Below are 21,027 nucleotides of genomic sequence, written 5' to 3' on the forward strand. Positions count from 1 at the left end.
CTTATACTCAGAGTACATCATGAGAAACACTGGAATGGATGAAGCACAAACTGGAGTCAAGATCGCCAGGAGAAATATCTATAACCTCAGACATGCATCTGATACCACCCTTATAGCAGAAAGTGAAGAAGAAAAAAAGAGCCTCTTAGTGAAAGTGAAAAGGAGAATGAAAAAGTTGGCTTAAAACGCAACATTCAGAAAATTAAGATCATAGCATCCAGTCCCAGCACTTCATGGCAAATAGATGGGGAAACAGTGAGAGACTTTATCTTTTTGGGCTCCCAAATCACTGTATATGGTGACTGCAGCCATGAAATTAAAAGACACTTGCTCCTTGGAAGAAAAGCTATGACCAAACTAGATAGCTTATTAAAAAGCAGAAACATTACTTTGCCAACAAAGATCCGTCTAGTCAAAGGTATGGTTCTTCCAGTAGCCATGTATGGATGTGAAAGTTGGACTATAAAGAAAGCTGAGCACCAAAGAATTGATGCTTTTGAACTGTGGTGTTGGAGAAGACTCTTGAGAGTCCCTTGAACTACAAGGAGATCCAACCAGTCCATCCTAAAGGAAATCAGGACTGAACATTCATTGGAAGTACTGATGCTGAAGCTGAAACTCCAATATTTTGGCCACCTGATGTGACGAGCGGAGTCACAAGAAAGACCCTGATGCTGGGAAAGATTGAAGGCAGGAGGAGAAAGGGATGACAGAGGATGAGATGGTTGGATGGCATCACCAACTCAATGCACATGAGTTTTAGTAAGCTCCGGGAATTGGTGATGGACAGGGAAGCCTGGTGTGCTGCAGTCCATGTGGTCACAGGGTAGGATATTGCTGAGCGACTGTACTGAATTATTAATTAATTCACATCCAATTCTCAGTAATGGGAACTTTATATTCAGCTTAAAGGATACGTTCTCTCTCTATTCCTGTTTCTCAATGCCTTCTAATGTTTCTTTTTATCCTCAAACTAATATTCCCATAGTTATGTGGTCCTTACTGTAGACAGAATCTAAGAATGCCCCCAAGAATTCTGCTTCATGGTGTAATCCCTTGAAGTGCATGAGTCCCTTGAACATGATATGTTTTATCTCTCCTAATTATGTTATATTATTTTGCTGCTTGTAGTCAGTTGATTTTGAGTTCATAGAAAAGGAGATTTTTCTGGGTGGGACAGAGCTAATTAAGCAAGCCCTTTAAAGTCAGAGTAATTCAAAGCAACAAATATGCTCTTCTGCTGACCCAGAACCAAGCAAATGACCATGCTGTGGACTACAGATGGAAGAAGCGGTACAGCAAAGACCTGAGTGTCACATGGCAACGGTCTGTAGGTTCTGAGAACAACCCTAGGCTGACAGCCCTAAGTGAGTAAAGACCCTTGTTCTGAAGCTTCAAGGACTTGAAATTTTTCCAACAACCTTACTTGGAAAAGGACTTGTGTCTCTAAGTAAGAAGTCAGCACTGGCTGATATCATAATTTGACCTTACTGAGGCTCTAAGCAGAGTCCAGTTGTCTTCTATCTGTACCTCTAACCCACAGGGGTTCACATAATGCATGCATGCTGCTTCAAGCCATTAAGTTGGTGGTAATTTGTTATCCAGCAATAGAAAATTAACAGTCCCAATGCTCTACCCAAGTTGTAGGAAATTTTGTTCTCTATCAAAAAAAAAAAAAAGTAAGTAAAATTTACTAATTTTAACCTATTCTCTCTGATGAAAAATTTAATCACTGATAAACTTACTGTTTAAAATGGAAGAAGCATAGACAATCATCTAAAAACTGACAATTTTGGAAGAGAACAACAAAATAGTGTACATTTGGAAATCCTATGGAGTATTTCCAAACACGAAGCCTGCACTTAGATGATTTGAGCATTATAAAACGGTGAGGCCTTCTTAGAAAACTCATCTGTATATGCACATTTAGTAATGATGAATGCCAGAGTGCAATATAATAGAGGAGAGCAGATAATTTATAATTAAAATCACATACTTCCGATAGACTAATGAGCCTTCAAGATCTTCAATGAATACTTTATTTCACGCATTTATTCAGCAAGAACATTTTTATGGGGCTATTGTGTTCATGGTGCTGACCAGAATTTTAACACTGGAGGGAGAAAGAAGCAGAAAACAGAATTCTCATTCTCCAGACTCTATCACATATGTGAGACATTAGGTTGGCCAAAAATTTCTTCATTTTTTAGGTAAAAATAAGAGACATATTTTTCATTTTCAACAGGAACATTATTGACCAACATATTAACCACTTTGTTCCACTTCCTTCTGCCATTTTTCAGGGAACTTCATAATTCCATCTCCCCAAAACTTTTTATCCTTTTGAGCAAAGAACAGTTTCAGGTTCCTTTTACAGTCTTCCAGGGAATTGAATTTTTTTTTTTCCATTAAGAGAATTTTGTAAAGACTGAAATAAATGGAAATCTGAAGCAACGTCTGGTGAATATGGCAGATGAGTCAGAACTTCCCAGCTAAGTTTAAACAGATTTTGTCTGGTCATCAGAAAAACATGTGATCTTATGTTATCCTAATGGAAGATTATGTGTATTCTGTTGACTAATTCTGTATGCTTTTCAAGTGCTGCTTTCAGCTGGTCCAATTGGGAGCAGTACTTGCTAGAATTAATCATTTGATGTTTCAGAAAGAGCTCATAGTAGAGGATTCCCTTCCAATCCCACTATCTACATACCATAACCTTCTTTGGATGAAGACTGGCCCTTGTGGTGGCTGGTGGTGGTTCATTACACTTGCCCCATGATTTTTCTCATTCCACATTATTATACAGTACCTACTTTTCATCGCCTGCCACAGTTTGTTTTAAAAATGGAATGTTTCTGTTATGTTTCAGCAGAGAATCACATGTGGAAATGCACTCAAGAATGGTTTTTTCACTTACATGGAGCCCAAACATAAAAGCAATTAACATAACCAAATGGTGCAAACTATTTTCAGCACTTGATTTGGATATTTTGAGTATGTCAAGTATCTTCCACGTGGTATAATGTTGATTGTTCTCAATGAATGCCTTAATTTGATTGCTACCAATTTCAAAGGATCTTCCTGAATGCCGAGCATCGTCCAGTGAGAAATTACCTGCTCGAATCTTCAAAAACTACTTTTTTGACATGTTTGATCAGTCATAGCATCTTCTCGATACACTGCACAAATCTCTTTGAATTTCAGTTGCATTTTACCTTTCTTGAAATAATAAAGTATGACGTGCCAAAAACGTTGCTTTTTTCCTTCCATCTTCAATATTAAAATAACACTAAGAAACAAGAAAAAAATCCAGACATTCAAAACAGACAAAATCTTAGGGATTCCCACAAGGAAAAAAAAAAGTAAGCTTTAAAATATTTTCTTTTTGCTCTTCAACCAATTTTAAATTATTTGTCTGGGCTCCTGATGCTCTTATACCTTGAAAGGCCAGGCATTTAAAAAGAGGAGGATCTTCTCTGTCCATCTTTCATTATTTCAGGTTGAAATGGCAAAGTGCCTAGATACCATACGTAAGTGCCAGAAACAGCATTAAAAATCTGGCTCTTGTTAAATGCCTTCGAAGAAACTCTGTTTTCGTCAGGAAATGGCAATTACATGGATAATATGGCCTGCCAAGGTTTATTCTAGAGATGGGAAATGTTCCACAGTGTGTATATTTTCTTTACATATCTTTACACTTCATAAATACCAGTTCACACAGAAACATGATAAAAAATATGTAGATACAATCCAATATAATGTATGCTGTTATTTACTTATTTGGACACATTTTTGTAGTCAAATAGGATTAAAAAAAACTTTTCTTTTTCTATTTATTTTCTTTAAAAATTTAGCTCATTCTTCAGTTTCCTTTTTCAGAGAATTTTAAGCAAGGATCAAATGGTAAAGAATCTGCCTGCAACTCGGGAGATATGGGTGGGATCTCTGGGTCAGAAAGATCACCTAGAGAAGGAAATGGCAACCCATGCCAGAATTCTTGCCTGGAGAATTCTATGGACAGAGGAGCCTGGCAGACTACAGTCTATGAGGTCACAAAGAATCGGACATGACTAACCGACTAACTTTAAGAATTTTACTGGTAAATCATACATCTATGACCAAGATTGTTACTTTGGGAGTAGTTATTTGATTTGGTTTTCTAGCCTTTATCCCATAATTCCTGTGAAATGTAATGGCTTAAAGAACCAAACTGTAATATTTCAATCTTGGGAAGAGTAGTAACTACAATCACTCCTAAAAAGTTCCAAAAGGAGAACAGTGGAAAGAAAACTGAATTTGGGGTCTGGATTTCAAGGTTTTTTTTAAGTTCAAGAACTTTTTAATTAATTTGCATGTTGAAACTTCATTACTTCACATGTAAATAAAGTTATACACAAATGCCTTACATTTCTGACAAAGTTATACGACGGCTACATGCTACAATATATATCAAAGCGTTTTATATGAAATAAATTAGCATCCAGAATGTTATCAATATTGAAGTGTTATTTCAATCAGGGCCTTGAGGCTACCTCTGAAGGCAGTGTTCATCATCTTCAACGTTGTTGTTGTTGATCAGTCACTAAGTCATGTCCAACTCTTTAACTAGAGAGAAAGTGTAACTGCTTTTCCCTGTCCCTCTATTATTGATTATTTTCAGGTTATCTGTCAGAGCCTTTTAAACCCCATTAAAGTATTTCCTTACTGGGCAGGCTTGTTTTTATTCATAGCCTCAGGTTTTTCTCTTAACCTACAAACAGAATTCTACTTTATCAGGAGCTTTTTATGATGATAATGTAGCACATTCCTTCAAACATAGAAGTATGGAATTGAAAATTATGCTAATATATAAATACAGAAAACAAGTGAAAGATGGAATGTTTTTATCTGCCAAGAACTCTAATCTTAAAGGGATTGAATAATAAGCTTTTCAGAGGAGGAAAATATTGTTAAACATTAACAGGCAAAGGAATAAAAAAGAATTGAAATGGGGAAGCAGCAAGATTATTTACCTAGAGGTTCTAAAATCCAAATATTAAATTAAAATGTCCCTCTTGTTAGCTTTTTGGCCACTGTCAGATACTTCACTATTTCTAAGTTGCTTATTATGAAATCATGAACTGATGCTTTTGGCAAATTAAACAAGTCTAATTTGATCTTCTATGAAGGTGAGGTAAGAATATACATGAACAGGCCACAAATGTTTGCTTTAAACTATAAACTAACCATTAAGAAAATTAACAAAGAGGATTTGGATGCTTTCCTGAAATCATATATACAAATGTAATTTTATTTCAGAAAATTATTAGCAATTAAATTTACTTCTAGATAATTAATATACTTACTCAAACACTAGGGGACAGAATTACTGAGATTTTGTAATGCTATCAAATCAGTAGAATGTATTTGAAGAAAATCAAAAGTGTATCTGCATTTCACTGTTTCTGACAGATTGTTGTAACATTTTTGGAAAAGAAGATTCTGGGTTTAGCAGGGGAAGTCACCTACTTAACCTACAATTTGGCTAAGAGACCATCTTGGCACAGTCATCTTCAATGACAAGGAATTTACCACTTCTCAAAGGAGGTCATCTTTTCTTTTTATAAGAGCTTTATTTTGTTTTTTAATGTGGACCATTCTTTAAAGTCTTTACTGAATTCATTACAATATTGTTTCTACTTTATGTTTTCATTTTTTGGACACAAGGCATATGGGATCTTAGTTTCACAGGAAGAAAGCCCACTACTCCTGCACTGGAAAGTGAAATCCCAACCACAAGAATGCCAGGAAAGACTCAAGAGAGGCCAAACTGTTTCCAGCCAACTGTCATTGATATTAAGTCCTTCTTACTACTAGCAAAAATCTTTTTTTTTTCCCTTTTCTTTGCAACTTCCATCCTGGCTGTCCTTTAAATCTTTAAAGAACTTTCCCTCCCCTCTGGCATATGACAGTCTTTATATATTTGAAGGTATCTTCTTCTTCCTGAACTTTTTTCTCACAAGACAAATATGTCACTTTTTAAAAATTATCCTTCTTTTGACTTGACAATAGGAGCCTGAACCATCCCAGACACTCTCTCTGAACAAATTCCAGTGTCAAAATGTCTCTTAAAAAACAGTAGCCAGAGTTCAGTAGAACATTAAGAACATAAAATCTAAAACTGTTTAAGCCCTAGAAGAAATCAAAGACAGATTTTCTTAATTTTGGCCTTGGCAATGAGATTTCTTGGATATGACAACAAAAGGATACTCAAAAAGGCAAAAATCAACAACCTCGACTACATCAAACTAAAAAATTCTTCACAGCAAAGATAAAACAAACAAAATAAAAGGGCAACATATAGAGTGAGAGAAAATATTTGTAAACCATATATCTGATAAGGGGTTAATATCCAAAATTACAGGGAATTTGCACAACGTAACAACAATGCCAACAACAAACAAACAAAAGATAATTTAAAAATGAGCAAAGGAGCTGAGCAGACATTTCTACAAAGAAGAAATAGGACAATAGACATGGTCAACCGGTGTATGGAAAGACACTCAATATCACTAATTATCAGGGAAATGCAAATCCAAATCCACAATAAAATATCACTCCCACTTGTTAGGTTGGCTGTTATCAAAATAAAACATAAAAAGCATTCTCCACAAAAATGTGGAGAAAAGGGAACCCTTGTACACTACTGGTGGAAATACAAATTGGTATAGGCACTATGGAAAATGGTATAGAGGTGCCTCAGTAAAAGAAAAATTATGAGCCAACAATCTACTCTGGGTATATACCCAAGGCATTGAAATCAGGATCTCACAGAGATATCTGCACCCTCATGTTTATTTTACTGCAAACATGGAAGCAAACTAAGTCACTCTTGGTGTATGAATGAATGAAGAAAATGCTACATATACATAAGATATTATTCAGCTTTGAAAAAGAAGGCAATCTTGCTAATTTAGACAACATGGATGAACACAGAGGACAATTTTCTAAGTGAAATAAGCCAGATACAGAAGGACAGATACTACACAGTATCACTTACATGAGGAATCTAAAATATTCAAAGACAAGAAGCAGAGAGTCTAGTGGGAGGGAAACACAAGAAGTTACTATGCAGAAGGTGCAAAATTTCAGTTATACGAGATAAAAATGTCCTAGAGGTCTACAGTACAGCATAGCCTCGAGTTAACAATATTGTATTGCGCACTTAAAAATGTGATGAGGACAGACCTTAATGTATAGTGTTCCTATAACAAAATAATAAATGTAAGGAAAAATAACAAATACTGAGGAACATTTTGGAGATGATGGATATGTAAATCATTAAAATCTATGCCATAAACATATCTGTCATCTCCAAAAGGGCATGCTTACTTCAAACCTCATCAAATTTTATATATTAAACATGTACATCTTTTTGTATATCAATCATATCAAAACACTGACAAAGTGATTTTTAAAAATGAGTTAACCAATCCAGAGCAGACTTGAATGATCTCTTTTTGAAAAACTAAAGTTTTCAAATCTTTATAGCACACTGGTGAAATTTCATCATAGTGCAACTTTGTAAAATATCAGCCTTTCATTGTGTATGCCCACCAAGTATAAGGCAGGTTTCATACCTGTCTGTATCTTTTCATTCAATAATATTTAAACAGATAGTACCATCATAAAAATGATCTTAAATAGTATAGTAATAGTTCTGAGATTTTACTAACTTATTTACACTTTGTTAAGAAACACTTAACAGAAGAAATAGCCACGCTATCAAATTTTATCTGGTTATTTATTAGCTATTATCTTAGAAACTGAGATCTTAGAAACTTTCTATTCACAGAAAAATATGGCAAATTCAGTGCAAATTCAATTGTTTTTCCCACCATTTGCTTTGGTATAGGATGTTTCCCCTTTATTTTCTTTATTTGCAACCATACCTTTTAGGTTTTAGAGATATTGTATAAAATAAGTCAGTAAAGTAATTGCATTGCATTGGTGAATCTACCTATTATTTCTATTTCCTATAAATCCACACAAGAAAATGATTATAGGCCCTGGGAAAATTCATTGTATCATGTTTTAATTTAATATGTTTATGTGTTTGCATGTGCTTTCTGTGAATAAACATACTATTAAAAATAAGATAATCTAAAAGTATCATGTAAGCAATAAAGAGTAAAAATCTGATCAACACAAATCAGTCTACTAGAAACAGAATCATAATTCTGTGAATGGATAGAAAAATTGTTTGAATATAACTATCAAGATATAAGCAGTTTCATGCCCATAAATTGTATATGCTATAGATTAAAATGTAAATTATCATTATATTAACTTTATAAAGTGAAAAAACTATGATCTAAATTTAATGATAAGATCAATTAATTGGTTGAATAATTAATGTTTTGGCCCCCAAATTAAAATTGTGCATATATTATTTGGATAAGATTTAAAGTAGCCAATTTTTTCCAATTATATTAAATAAAACACTTGTCTTGCTAAAGAACTGAAAGTACTAATAAATATGGTATCTACAATATTTTATTGATCTAACCAAATAGTTATGGGTTCCATTTGCTATTTTAAATCCATATTTTAGTAACTTTTTATAAATTTGTACTTAGTATATGTACATGAAAATAAGGATACTATCATTTATTAATTAAATACAAAATCTTTTACTGCCTATAAAAAAAACATTGAAAAAAAATAAATAAACATTGGAGACACCAGAAAGATGCTAATAATAGTAATACATGATCTTTCATCCATCTCAAGAATATAGCTTCTCCATAAAGCAATCAAGATAATTACCCCATAAATATGTTAATTAATTAGTAGGAATTTCTAGTAGGAAGGATAAATTCATTTAAGTAGTGTAAAATAAACAAACATATATTTACCTGCAAGTTTTATAAATTTAAAATATATAGATAATTTCCAAGTCAGTTACACAGTGTTAGTATAGTTTCTTTTTAAAGTGAGTGTTTTATACTTGAACTTTCAAATTCTTATTAAAGGTGGCATAGCAAGTAGTAAATTTTAACAGAAACTGGTATTGCATGTTTTTGTTTTTGTTTATCACTTAAATTGTGGCACTACAATTTGGAAGGTTTGCAGCTTGTTACTCCAAGACAAATCTCACCTAAGAGGATATGGCAGTCTTCCACACTGTGGTCTGATTGCATTAGACTGAGTACGGCTAAAGAAAGAAATATTTTGACAGGGGAGATTGCACTTGAACACATCAAAGTGTCAGTTCAGATATGTAGCATCTGAAAAGCACCCTCCCCTTTCCCCTGTTGCATGAAATTTGCCACCTCTCATTGTCTCTTCCAGATGGCGTGCTGAGTTGTCTTCAGCTTTATTCCTAGAGAGCTCCAGTCGACATCAATCTGTTATGCCATTTTCTTGTAATACTAATGTGGCTTATTTATCAATGCCAATTAATCAACGGCACAGAACAGGCTCTTCCTTCGAAGCTAATATAGTTTCTTTTATTTATTTATTTTTTTTAATATTGAAAAGGAAATTTTAAAGAGCAGTGACCAGATTGGCAAGTCATGCATCTGGCAGACTGCGGTCACTTAGGAGGCATGTAAAGGTGAAGTGTTTATTTAAAAAAAGATGATTATGATTAAGAACTATGTGTGGATATTATGATTTCTAGCAGAAAAGTGTGGGTAATTCTATGAGATAAGACGAAATGCATTCATTTCTTGTCAAAGCAAACTCTTGTCTATCTTAATGCCTGCAAGGGAGAAAAAAAAAAACTATCATATGAATATTTAGTTTTATATTACTCTTAGTGGCATCAATGTCAATATAAAAAAAAAAAGATGTATGAAAGGAACCAAATAGACCACAGTCACACTTTAGAACTAGGAAATTATTTTCAAGAAAATGCGCTGCCAAACAGTATTTGCATGGTAAAGTAACAAATCTTGATGTTGGTAACAAATACTCATAGACTTATAAATAAGTACAACGTTTCAAATTTTATTTTAAAAAACAAAAAGAAACATTAAGTGATGTCTAAATGCAAGTTGAAGTCTGAGATAGATTAAATTGTATGCACCAGAATCAATTTATAGGATGAACCAGAGGTACTCAGGTCTCTTCAAGTCTCACTACAATTATCATATTTCTAATATTATTGCTTGTCTTTTATAGAGTATTTTAGTTTTCAGGCAATCTGAGATTATTGTAATAGACTATCTATGAATTTTAGTTCTGGTGAGTTAGTAGTAGCCAAACTAAAATCACTTATCTGGGCTCTGAAACTAAGGCAACAACCTTATAGATATTAAATTATGACACTACATATGGAATAAAATAATAGCTATAGAACTAGACACCCCAGATATAAGCAAGGAAAAGAAGACGAAAAAGAATAAAGGGCCCAGACTACTCATTAGTAATTGGAATTCAATAAGCAATTATAAAAATGGATTTAATGATTTCTGCCTCTTTCAAGTAGCTTCTTTATCAACCTCATTATAGTTAGCAAAAGCCAACTATGTATAATGAAAGGTGTACTTTGAAAACACTAGAATGGAACCCATAATTCAAGTTAATTTAATGTAAGCACTTTAAAGTCAGTATTTTGCACTATCTACTTAATTTTGATTATGTATTCAATCTTCAGGAGAAGCTCTAACAATGTAAAAAGCTTATGGTTCAAACAAAATCATAAAAGAAATGTAGGTGGGGAAAAGGAGAATGGTAGAATATAATTCATTAATAATCAGCACATCAATAATATTGCATTATACATTAGATGTCTGAGGTATGTGGAAAAAAAGAATTAAATCTCAAAATACCTGATTTTATTCAATGTATATCAACATCACAAATCCATGCTTTTTTCAATGTTTTGTCACCAAGTTACAAAGGCAACACAGAGAAGTCTCCAACAAAAGACTGCGGATTTTACTCCAGAATCTGACATAGAATGAAATCCAAAAAAAAAAAAAAAAGAATGAAATCCAGAGGTCAAGTCCGAAGCATTCTGACAAGACAAACAACTCTGATCTTGCCTTTGAAAACTCCACAAGGCAGAATTTGAGATCAAAATTTACTAAAAGATAAAAAGTAGGGAAGAGGGCCTTGAGAAAATAATTTCTGCTTAATTTCTGCCTCACAGTTACCACAGTCATCCTAACCTGTTTCCTTTTTCAAGTGCTGAAAAAGGAGAGACTAAGAGAAAAGGTGTTCCCCTGACAATCTTATATTTCACCTTAATTTCTTTTATTTAACCCTGGTAATTTACCTTTTTCAAATCGTATCATTTCCTTCAGGCTTTAGTACTCTTCTCACCTTGAGTCAAAGTCACAGATAATATCTTTTCAAATTTTATCTTTTACAATGTGGTTCCCAGAAACCCTCCCTGAGGATCTCAATGACCTGTCTCCAGTTGGTCTCCTATACCTATATCACTGTTTATTGGTAATGCTTAATCATTTGCCAGCTTGCCTTCTTACACGAGTGCTTCAAATATTTCTGTTCTCTCTTCTTCTAATATAATAATTAATATGGTCTAACTAACATTAGGGCTTCCCTGGTGGCTCAGAGGTTAAAGCATCTGCCTGGAATGCGGGAGACCCTGGTTCGATCCCTGAGTTGGGAAGATCCCCTGGAGAAGGAAATGGCACCCCACTCCAGTACTCTTGCCTGGAGAATCCCATGGAGGGAGAAGCCTGGTAGGCTACAGTCCATGGGGTCGCAAAGAGTCGGACACGACTGAGCGACTTCATTTACTTACTTACTTATTTAACATTAATTACTTAATATGCATCATATACTCACTTTTACAAGTGGTTTACATACTTTTTCTCATTTAATCCTTGCAATAACTTATTACACCACTTTTATAGATACTAAAGGACTTTCCCAAGGTTTGTATTGAACACTGGAGTCAGGAATTGAACTCAAGTCATTTGACTCCAGAACTATTGTGAATTCCATACTACACTGCAAGAAAAATCCCACCAAAAATGCTGTCTTTTGCATGTTTAACATGGCCTAAACTGTACAATCTAGGAGCTCAGTTAAGTTCTCTGGAATTCAGTTCCAAATCTTTGTCAAGAAACTAGAGTTTTTTCAACTGGAATAGCTTACTCTTTCTATCAGTCACATAGAGTTGATAATTAAAGGGTTTAAACTCCATTAATCTTTATTAATGAATGTTCATAACATGGGACAAAGGAAATTCTTGACTTTCTTATGCTCAACTGTCATATAACTTGTACTTTTGTACCTGCGACAGGTAACACCCCTTACCACTTTCGTACTCCAAAATTATACTTCCTTTGGTTAGCTGGCAAATGAACATTTGGAATTCTCATATGAAGTTGCTGCCTGCCTGTCAACCATTCTGTCTGGGGAGTTAAGAAATATTTTTCTACATGTCAATAGTAATGATTCAATTATTTGAAGATTATCATTTCCTATTTCAGGCTTCCAAGATAGCACTAGTGGTAAAGAATCTGCCTGCCAATGCGGGAGACACAAGAGGTGCATGTTCGAGTCCTGGGTCGGGCAGATCCTCTGAAGTAGGAAATGGCACCCCACTCCAGTATTCTTGCCTGGAAAATTTCCATGGGCGGAGTAGCCTGGCGGTTTACACAGCCCATGGGGCTGCAAGGAGCTGGACATGACTGAGCACAGTAGCACATTTCCTATTTTATCAAAACAGAAAACCTGATACAAGTGATAAGACTGATAAATCTAAAGTTTACACAGGGGAAAAAAGGATGGAAATTATTAGAGTGGCTAAAAGCAGCACTCACAGTATCAAATAGTCACTAATACTTAAGCTCCAAACAGAAGGGACAAAGGAAATTGAAATAAAATGAATAAATTCTTGAAAATATCAAAGTATTACTTAAAACTAAGTGTAATCAGGAATTTTAAAGTAGTCATTAGATTTTGAGGAGTCAAGTAAAATTCTTACACAGCTACCAAGTTCAGGGTTTGTGCCCGGGTACAAGAAACAGCATTGCTCTGCAGTAGACAGTAGTTAGGCTGACTTGTGTCGCTTCTATCATTACCTGTTGCTACAGAATTTGCCAAAGTGACTTAATTTCTCTGAAACTCAGTTTCTTCTTACTTTATCTCCCTTTCTTGCTGACTGATGCGTCATGTGAAGATGAAACTTTTAAAAAGTATATAAATTATTAAGCATTCTGTATATGCAGAGCTGTGTGTATTATTAAATGCATTATAATGGCTTTTAATGCTCATTGAGTGCTCATTTCAGTGCTCATTGAGCACTGCCACGTAACCTACGTAAAACATCTGAAATTTATGTTATTTCAATAAAAGTGTAATTCAAAAAGAGTCACCTTACCATCTTTTAGAAGAACATTTTCTTTTTTTGTTGTTGAACATTTTCTTAATATTAAACAGATATGTGCTTATTGCAGAAAATTTGAAAAAATCTGCAAAAAGATTTTAAAAGTAAATGTAATTTATAAACCCTTGCACTAGTACTATGCCAGTGTATTACTTTTTGGGTGTGTTTCTGTGTGAATGTGTATGTGCCAAAAACTTTAAAATGTTGATCGCATTGCCAATATAAATTGGTATCTTGTATTTTCTCTTATCAAAACATTAATATTTCCTTTATGCTTTTCAGTAGTTTTGAAAAATATCTTAATAATAATTTAATAATAAAACATTTAATTAATTAATACTATTTAATATTTATTAACATATTTTATACTTTTGTAACATTTAATAATTTTAGTGATAGTTAAAATATTAATTTTAATAATTAAAATATTTTAATAATCCAATCATAATAAAAAGCTAACAATCAAATCATGTCTTTTTTCTCGACAGTTCAATCCCAGTATTACTGAAATAAGCTTTGGAATAGTTCACTGACAATATCAATAATAATAAATCCATATCTGGCATAATTTCTAATAATTTACTATATATGATAACAGCAACAATTTTTTAAAAATCATGCCTGAGCCTTAAAAATCTCTTCCAGGTAACCATACCTGGTAGTATTATTTCCAATTCTTCACTTGTGATTTTTACATTAGATTTAATTCCACTGTAAAAAGAAAAATTACATTGTAAAGACACAAGATAGGTCCTTATTATTCAGAAACATCCTGAGGACGGCATGAAGCTGGACAGAGATTGCTGCTTCAAAGAACTTAAGGAAACAACCGCTTCTCTGGAAAGATAAATCTGTATGGTGATGTGAATCTTACAGTCAGGCCCTTACCTCTTATCCTCCTCTCAACCTTATAATATCAGCTTGTCAAGAAAAAAGAAACAGCTCAGAAAGCCTTCTCTTCTTGTACTCTCTGAGATACTTTTGCTCCCTCCTGACTATTTACAAAAGGGAAGTATGAGAAAAATTCAAAGGCAAATAATATAGTAAATGTTTTCCATGGCTGAACCAAACGTTGTTTGGCTGTGACTTTCACAGGCTATAGGAATCCTGAGTCAACAGTGTTGCATCTGTCAGTGTTCCTTTGCAAATCTCAAGAAAGACTTTAAAATGAGACAGAAGACCATCCATTGAGCTGGCTTGAATATGCACTGTCTCTGAGAGCTCTATAAATGCAGATTACCTGACCTCTCTGGGTTCTTAGAATCCCATGCTCTGAATATGGAAATGACAGTTGACACATATCTGTAATACACCACTCAAAGACGTTTAACATAAGAGGACTAATTTATGCTAATAAGATCATTTCGGCAAAGAAGAGAAGTGAAAATTGCTTTGTTTTAAAAGCATGAATTAATTGGATTAATATTTCATTTTAAGCAGCTTGAATGTAGCTAGGTGACTAATAAATGTGTATGAGGTGAAGTAATATTCATTGAATGTACTCTTCCTCCTTAGGAAAGAAATAGTGAGGATGTTATCTATATTTTAATAACAGGAATCAACATTGCATTCCATTCACTTACTCAACAAATATGTATTGAACACAATTAAATGAAAGACACAGTTGAGTTTATAGGAGATGAAAAGATGAATGAGATGTAATGATAGAATTACTGTCTTCAAGTAGCTTCAAATTAATGTGAGAATACAGATATTCTCATAAGATAGAGGCGTCATAAAGGAAGTAGCCAGAAAGTTATAGGTGTGTAGAAGATGAGAAATAATTGACAGCTCTGGAATAAGAAAGGGCCTTTTGAAGAAAGTGATACTTCAGCTAGGATCTTGAATGGAATTAGAAATGTGAAGATGAAAGAAAAGAATTCAAAAAAAGAGAAAACATTAAGAAAGGCAAGGAAATCTTTAGTATAAACATACAAAGCAGCACAGTTTCTTTGCTCTCTATGGGACTAGATTTCTGTAGTTGCTCAGTAAATTCTCACAAGATTTACCAATTAAACTCCTTAAGCCTCAGTTTCCTCAACCAAAAGAAACCTATAGGGTTAGGTGATTCATAAAGTTTCTTCTGGCTCAAAACTTTGAAAATCTGTCATTTAAAAATCAAGGTGGGGAGGGGAGGGATAAACTGGGAGTTTGGGAATAAAACATATACACACTACTGTGTTTAAATCTATAATCAACAATAACAAATCAACAAGGACCTACTATACAGCACAAGGAACTCGGCCCAATATTTTGTAATAACCTAAATGGGGAAAGAATTTGAAAAACAATAACTACATGTATATGAACAACAATGCGTACACCTGAAACTAACAGGACATAATTAATCAACCATACTCCAATATAAATTGACTTTTAAATTACTTTGATTAAATTGTCTAGCAATGATTTGTTTAAATAACTTTAGGTATCAATGGATTCCTAGAAATTAAATGATGCACAGTATGTAAAAAGACAAAAGGAAGAGATAATTCTTGTTCTACTACTGTTCATTTAAATGATGAAGAGCTATAACGCCTTTGGAAGTACACCTGTAGGCCATAGTTGTAACTTCTAATGGGATATTTTTTGTGCTTCCTTTGTCAAAAAAAATTTTGTGTTATGAACAGACTGTTAGCATCTCAAAAAAAAAGTTAGCATCTTTCTCCCATCCTGGAGTTCATGGTTGAAGATTTCTAATCAATGTTGTCATCTTTCTAGAATATTGTCTTTTATTTAAAGAAACAGAAATCACTGTTGCTGTTCAGTCACTCCGCTGGGTCCAGATCTTTGTGATCCCTTGGACTGCAGCAGGCCAGGCTTCCCTGTCCTTCACAACTTCTGGAATTTGTTCAAACTCATGTCTATTGAGTCAACGATACCATCCAACCATCTCATCCTCTGTCGTCCTCTTCTACTCCTGCCTGTAATCTTTCCCAGCATCAGGGTTTTTACTGATGAGTTAGTTGCCTCTTTGTATCACGTGGCCAGAGTACTGGAGCTTCAGTTACAGTATCAGTCCTTCTAGTGAATATTCAGGATCAATTTCCTTTAGGAATGACTGTTTTGATCTGCTTGCAGTCCAAGGGACTCTTAAGAATCTTCTCCAAAGATACAGTTCAAAAGCATCAGTTCTTCAGCACTCAGCTTTCTTTATGGTCCAAATCTCACATCCATACATGACTACTGGAAAAACACAGCTTTGACTACACGGAACTCTGCAGGCAAAGTAATGTATCTGCTTTTTAATATGCTGTTGAGGTTGGTCATAGCTTTACTTACAAGGAGCTAGGGTCATTTAATTCCATGGCTGCAGCCACCACCTGCAGTCATTTTGGAGCCCAAGAAAATAAAGTCTGTCACTGTTTCCATTGTCTCCCTCTATTTTCCATAAAGTGATGGGACCAGATGCCATGATCTTCATTTTCTGAATACTGAGTTTAAGCCAGCTTTTTCACTCTCCTCTTTCACCTTCATCAAGATCCTCTTTAGTTCCTCTTCACTTTCTGCCGTAAGGGTGGTATCATCTGTCTATCTGAGGTTACTGATATCTCTCCTGGCAATCTTGATTTCAGCTTTTGATTCATCCAGCCTGGCATTTTGTACTCTGGATATAAGTCAAATATGCAAGGTGACAATATACAGCCTGGACGTACTCCTTTCCCAATTTGGAGGCAGTCCTCTGTTCCATGTCCGGTTCTAAATGTTGTTTCTTGACCTGCTCACAGGTTTTTGCAGGAGGCTGGTAAGGTGGTCTGGTATTCCCATTTCATTCAGAATTTTCACATTTTCTTGTGATCCACACAGTCAAAGGCTTTAGTGTAGTCAATGAAGCAGAAGCGGATGTTTTTCTGGAATTCTCTTACTTTTTATATGATCCAATGGATACTGACAATTTGAGCACTGGTTGCTCTGCCTTTTCTAAATCCAGCTTGAACATCTGAAATTTTTCAGTTCATGGACTGTTGAAGCCTGGCTTGGAGAATCTTGAACATTACTGTGCTAAATGTGAAACAAGTGCAAATGTGCAGTAGTTTGAGCATTCTTTGGCATTGCCTTTCTTTGGGAATGGAATGAAAACTAATCCTTTCCAGTCCTGTGGCCACTACTGAGTTTTCCATATTTGCTGGCATATTGAGTGCAGCACGTTAACAGCATCATCTTTAGGATTTGAAATAGCTTAGCTGGAATTCTATCACCTCCACTGACTTTGTTTGTAGTGATTCTTCCTAAGGTCCACTTGACTTTGCACTCCAAGATGTCTGGCTACAGATGAGTGACCACACCATCATGGTTATCTGGGTTGTGAAGATCTTTTTTGTATAATTCTTCTGTGTATTCTCACGACCTCTTCTTAATATATTCCACTTCCGTTAGGTCCTTACATTTTCTGTCCTTTACTGTGCCTATCTTTGCATGAAATATTCCCTTGGTATCTCTAATTTTCTTGAAGAGGTCTCTATTCTTTCCTGTTCTATTGTTTTCCTCTTTGAATTGTTCACTTAGGAAGGCTTTCTTATATCTCTTTGTTATTCTTTGGATCACTATTCAGATGGGTATATCTTTCCTTTTCTCTTCTGCCTTTTGCTTCTCTTCTTTTCTCAATTGTTTGTAAGGCCTCCTCAGACAGCCATTTTGTCTTTTTTCATTTATTTTTCTTAGAGATGACTTTGATCACCACGTCCTGTTTAATGTCACAAACCTCTGTCCATAGTTCTTCTGCTACTCTATCAGATCTAATCCCTTGAATCTATTTGTCACTTCAACTGTATAACTGTAAGGGATTTGACTTAGGTCATACCTTAAAGGCCTAGTGGTTTTCCCTACTTTCTTCAAATTAAGTCTGAATTTTGCAATAAGGAGTTCATGATCTGAGCCACAGTCAGCTCCCAGTCTTGTTTTTGCTGACCGTATAGAGCTTCCCCATCTTTGGCTGCAAAGAATATAATCAACCTGATTTAGGTGTTAACCGTCTGGTGATGTATGTGTAGAGCTGTCTCCTGTGTTGCTGAACGAGGGTGTTTGCTACGACCAGTGCATTCTCATGGCAAAACTGTTAGCCTTTGCCCTGCTTCATTCTGTGCTCCAAGGCCAAACATGCCTGTCACTCCAGGTATCTCTTGACTTCCTACTTTGGCACTCCAGTCCTCTATGATGGAGAGGACATCCTCTGTCACTCTTGAGGTTGCACCTGAGTGCTGCATTTCAGACTCTTGTTGACCCGGAGGGCTCCTCCGTTTCTTCTAAGGGATTCTTGCCCTGTTAGTATATACCATGGTCATCTGAATTATATTTTCCCATTCTGGTCCATTTCAGTTCACTGATTCCTAAAATGTCGATGTTCACTATTGCCATCTCCTGTTTGACCACTTCCAATTTACCTTGATTCATGGACAGAACATTCCAGGATCCTATGCAATACTGTTCTTTACAGCATCAGACTTTACTTTCACCACCAGACACACCCACAACTGGGCATTGTTTCCACTTTTATTTAAAGAAATAGAAATTAAGGTGGTAAAATTATATCCTTTTATTTTTCTTAAGTTGATGAAGTTTAAACTGAGTTTCAAAAATGCCATGAAGCAAATAGTGAAAGTAGATTTACAGAAAACTATATTAATGGTGTTTAATTGCAAGAAATGAAGTCAATTAACAGATGTAATATATCTTTTAAAGCCCTACATATAAGTCCAAGAACAATATTTGTATTTCATTATCTGACATACAGCTGATCACCTACTATGAAGGGGATCTTCCCGATGGAGGGACGGGACCCACGTCTCTTACATCTCCCACATTGGCAGGCGGGTTCTTTACCACTAGTGTCACCTTGAAAGCCCGTAACAAATAAAGACAACTTTAAAAAACAATACCAGATAATGATAAAGGGGAATTAATTTCTACTGAGGAAGTGACATTTAAGCTGAAACTTAAAGAATAACAAAAATCAGCCTTGGGAAGATCAGGAGTAAAAATGTCCCAGACAGAGAGTATAGCTAGTATTAGTGGTCTGATATAAGTGAAATCAGAACAACCTAAGGTTTTTCATCCAGAGTACTAAGTGAGGAGTGGTAACATTTGATGAGATGGGAACAACTCAAGAATGACTAGATTTGGGAAGAACGTTTAGCTTTCATTATAATAGCCTTATTTGGAAACAATCCAAATATCTACCACTGGTCAGCAATAAAAAACAATCTAGTAATATGCAAACCATTACGTGGATAAATTTCAAAAGCAATATCCTAAACTTAAAATAAAAGAAAGAAAAACCAGACACAAAAAACAAACATGGCTATTGTATAAATCCATTTATGTGAAATTTCCAGAAGGGATAAATTTACAGAGACAGAAGGCAGATCAGTGGTTGCCCAGGGCCCAGTCTAGGGTAGACTGATTACAATAGAGAATAAACAAAATTTTAGGGTGATCAAAATGTTCCAAGAAAAATTTATGGTGATGGTCATGCAACTCTACAAGCTAACTAAAATTTATTTTATTTACTGTATACTTATAAGGCATATATTTCATCATTTGTAAAGTGTAACTCAAGAAAGCTATAAAAAGCATAGGGCTCCCCACTTAAAGAAAATATAATGTAAGGACTTCTTTAAATAGAAAACTTGCCAAATGTAATTTCATTTACTTTATACTATTAGAATTGGTCAAAAATTTTGGATGTGCTTACTTGCAAGGGCCTTGAATATATGTTCCAAGACCTCTTTGCTTAGAAAGCAATTAAAAATAAGCTATATATATTGTTTTCTCATTTAATATTTAATCATAGCACTTTATAAATTATGAGTGTATTAGAGAAAATTCTTTACAGTGGTTATCACTAGAGTTTGAGACTTAAGTAACATTAAAGATATTAATTTTGAAATTTTTATCCTTCTGCGTGGCTTGAATTTTGTTTTTATTTTTGTGATTAAAAATAATTATTTAAAATATTTTAAAGTGGAAACCAACAGTTCAGTAAAAATATTTTAGTTTCTACTTTATGATAAATTCAAGGAGTTCACTGGATAAACTTTGAATCAATGCCCAGTTTTTTAATTATGTACTATCTGAAAGCCCCTTGTAATAAAGCTTTATAAGCATTCATAGAACTTGTTAATTTACCAAGCACAACTATTTCCATCCTTTAGAAAGATTATGTAATTGGTTTGTAACAAGGCTGTAATGGAGAGATTTTATATTGTCAAATATAAAATTTGATCTCATCACACTGTTATAGTGGTTATAAGGTAGCTAATCCCTGACTGTGATACAATTAAACACAAGTTATCTACTTATGCCTCAACATTAGAAGCTTTCTACAAGTCTAGACTATAATGTTGGGATTACAGTACAAATGTCTACTTTTTTACCATTTACCCAGGTAACTAGACAGGAGTCCTGAAGTCGCTGAACAAACACGAGTTTTGCAAACTCAATTGTTGACTTAAAGTAAGATATAGAAAGGGTGGAGGTGCTCAGCACAGCTATTAAACTTAGTTGGACTGGTACTAACAATTCTCAAAATATCAGCTATTCCAGGTTTTGATACACTGGCTTCTCCTTAGAAAGCATCTTTAGGTAACAGTTCTTTCTAGTCCATCTGTAGGAGCTGTGATCTCTGCTGCCACCTATTAATTACTTTTATATTTTCTCCAGAATCCTTTACATATAAT

General features: G+C 34.5%; 1 protein-coding gene across 4 annotated transcripts in view; it reads right to left on the reverse strand.

The window, feature by feature from the left end:
• Nucleotides 1–21,027, reverse strand: part of ERBB4 (erb-b2 receptor tyrosine kinase 4) — a 1,221,654-nt gene that overhangs the window by 867,048 nt on the left and 333,579 nt on the right. The gene's annotated exons all lie outside the window — the stretch shown is intronic.

This window comes from Odocoileus virginianus, chromosome 30 (assembly GCF_023699985.2).
Source record: "Odocoileus virginianus isolate 20LAN1187 ecotype Illinois chromosome 30, Ovbor_1.2, whole genome shotgun sequence".
Classification (NCBI taxonomy): Eukaryota; Metazoa; Chordata; class Mammalia; order Artiodactyla; family Cervidae; genus Odocoileus; species Odocoileus virginianus.